Consider the following 3,220-nt stretch of genomic DNA (forward strand, 5'->3'; position numbering starts at 1 on the left):
ACCTATATAAAAATTTAATGAATAAATTTATCATTATTTTTAGGGTAAAAAACCTAAACAAGCCAAAGGGATATCAAATTTACACAAATAAGCCAAAGCAAAATCTGATTCATCAATCAACCAAAGGACATTTCTATATAGTTCGAACCAAATAGGTTCGAACTCACTTTCCACATAATTCGAACTAAATAGGTTCGAATTACACGTATAGACCAAAGCAACATAAATCGAACCAAATTGGTTCGAACCCTAACTTGATAATTCGAACCTAATAGGTTCGAATTACACTGACCATATTTCGTACCAAAGTGTTCGAATTAGTGAGGACCAGAGCTGTATATATATGGTCTGAACGTCAGTTGCTATCATTAGAGGGGGTTTACATGGCTAGTGAGGAGAGTTTCGCAGTGTTGGTTCACCACAGAGGATCCATTAAGAAGAAAACTCGTTCCGGTGTGAAGTTCACTGATAAGGATCCTCTCTGTATTATCGTCACGCCTACGACGAGGTATGAGGACCTTGTTAGCTCTGTACTGCTGAAACTTGGTCTGGAAGGTGTGAAACGGGTTAAGAAGTTTTTTTTTATCGATTTCCAATGACGGTGCTCCAGAACATCGTAAAGTACGATTGTTTCACGATCGGGAGTGATGAGGACTTGCAGGTCATGTTTCATTGTCGCTGGCAGTTTTCAGAGGTGAGGACACCAGAACTGTTGGCAAAGTTGGTTGACGCGGAGTCCAGCTCGGGGTTCGAACCGGAATACCACCACTTTAGCCACGGTAGCCGGCTCTAGCTCCAGACCTGCCATTGCATCTTCCTCCGTCCCTGCGTACGAGCCACCCGTCCAACCTGTCGCCTCCCCTTCGTTCGCTGTTGATCTCAACGGCAGTGTAGGCGACGAGGTCGGACAAAGGGAGTATCTGCCGACATCTTTACAGTGTGCTGCACCGGCTGGGGTTGGAGATGGATTCTTGGATGATCCAGAGGACGATGATGTCGAGCCGGATATGATTGCTGATGACAGTGGCGATGATGTTGGAGCAAGTGAGCCTGCTGGGGCGGGCGGTGGTTCTAGCTCCGGCACGCAGCAGTACCCTCCACATTTTTCCTCTTTGGACTTGGATGCCATGAGGCAGGAGGGGGGTTGCTGGGCAGCCGGCTGGATTTGGCGCTAGAGATGCTGAAGGGTCTGCAGGTCTGACAGAGTTTCAGGTTGGTCAGCAATTTCCGGATAAAGAAGAGGCCCTGTTAAGTGTCAAGACTTACAGCATCCGGCGAGGGGTACAGTACAAGGTCATGGAGTCTGACTATCGCTGGTATGTGGGCAAGTGTTCTGAGTTCGGCAATGGGTGCACATGGTTGATTCGACTCAGTATCCGACAGCGCAAGGGGATTTGGGAAGTCAAACGTTACAACGGACCGCATACTTGTCTCGCCACCTCCATTTCCAGCGACCACAGGAGTTTGGATTACCATGTGATATCGGCATTCATTATGCCAATGGTTAGGGCTGATGCATCCGTCAGCATCAAGGTGCTCCTAAATGCCACCGCCGCACACTTTGGGTTTAGGCCGACTTACAGGAGGGTCTGGTTGGCGAAGCAGAAGGCTGTTGCCCTCATCTATGGTGACTGGGATGAGTCGTACAACAAGCTCCCAAGGTGGGTGTTAGGAGTCCAGTTGACGATGCCTGGTACTGTTGCAGTGCTAAGAATGAGCCCTGTTCGTGTCGGTGGACAGTTGGACGAGTCTCGAGCTTATTTTCACAGACTATTCTGGACCTTTCCACCATGTATCGAGGCATTCCATCATTGCAAGCCCCTAGCTAGTATTGACGGCACCCATCTGTATGGCAAGTATGGGGGAACGTTGCTTGTCGCGATTGCACAGGACGGGAACTCCAACATACTCCCTGTTGCATTCGCATTAGTCGAGGGTGAGAATGCTGAGTCGTGGTCCTTCTTTCTCTCCCACCTGCGTGAGCATGTGACACTGCAGCCGGGTCTGCTGGTTATCTCGGACAGGCATAACGGCATCAAGGCCGCCCTTGAGGCTCTTGACGGAGGCTGGTTACCTCCGTCTGCATACCGAACATTCTGCATTCGACATGTTGCGGCAAATTTCGCCCTCACCTTCAAGGGCAAAGACGCAAGGAGGCTACTTGTGAATGCGGCGTACGCTAAGACCGAGGTCGAGTTCCAGTACTAGTTTGATATTCTTAGGTCCGAAGACCCGGCGATGTGTGACTGGGCTAACCGGATTGAGTATTCCTTGTGGACACAGCATTGTGATGAGGGGCGTAGATTCGGACACATGACGACGAATATATCTGAGTGTGTGAACTCGATCCTCAAGGGTGTCAGAAACCTTCCTGTGTGCTCGCTAGTGAAGGCAACATACGGAAGATTGGCCGAATTATTTGTTCGCAAAGGGAGGGAGGCTGAGGCGCAGATGGAAACCGGACAACAATTTAGTCAGCACTTAGTGAAGTGTATAGAGGCCAACTTGAAGACGGCTAGGTGCTTCACGGTTACTGTGTACGACAGGGATAACTCCGAGTTCACCGTCGCAGAGACAACTCCGACTGGTTCTTTCTCACTGGGTACCTACAGAGTCTCGCTTGCATCTCACACATGTGACTGCGGATACTTCCAGGCACTTCATTTCCCGTGTCCCCACGCACTGGTATGCTGTGCCTACTCACGGCTTACATGGGAGCCTTACGTCCACCAGGTGTATCGTCTTAGTTCGGTCTTCAATGTGTATCAGATGGGTTTCACACCTCCCATTCCGGAGGGTTTCTGGCCACCATATGACGGGCCGACTGTCATCCCTGACCCCAATAAGAGGCGTGCGAGAGAGGGTCGTCCCAGGTCCACTCGGATACGGACCAATATGGACGAGGCAGATCCGAACCGGCCAAAGAGATGTGGGCTTTGTCGGCAGCCCGGCCACACACGTCGGAGTTGCCCACAGCTCGGAGGAGCAGAGCACACACGGGGACATGATTAGGTGTATTGGTGGCTTTGGTACTTTTGTTATTTCAATTTCGCGTTTAGATTCCACTATTATCGGTTTTCTTACTTGTAGTTGGTGACTGATAAAATTTGTTAACGTTAGTGCGATGTACTTTGAATGGGATTTTAGTTAATGAATATGTTCTGTCACCGCAGTTTTAAACGAAATGTATGTCTAATGCACACCGGCAAAAATAACTGTA

The sequence above is a fragment of the Arachis ipaensis genome, chromosome B04 (assembly GCF_000816755.2).
Source record: "Arachis ipaensis cultivar K30076 chromosome B04, Araip1.1, whole genome shotgun sequence".
Classification (NCBI taxonomy): domain Eukaryota; kingdom Viridiplantae; phylum Streptophyta; class Magnoliopsida; order Fabales; family Fabaceae; genus Arachis; species Arachis ipaensis.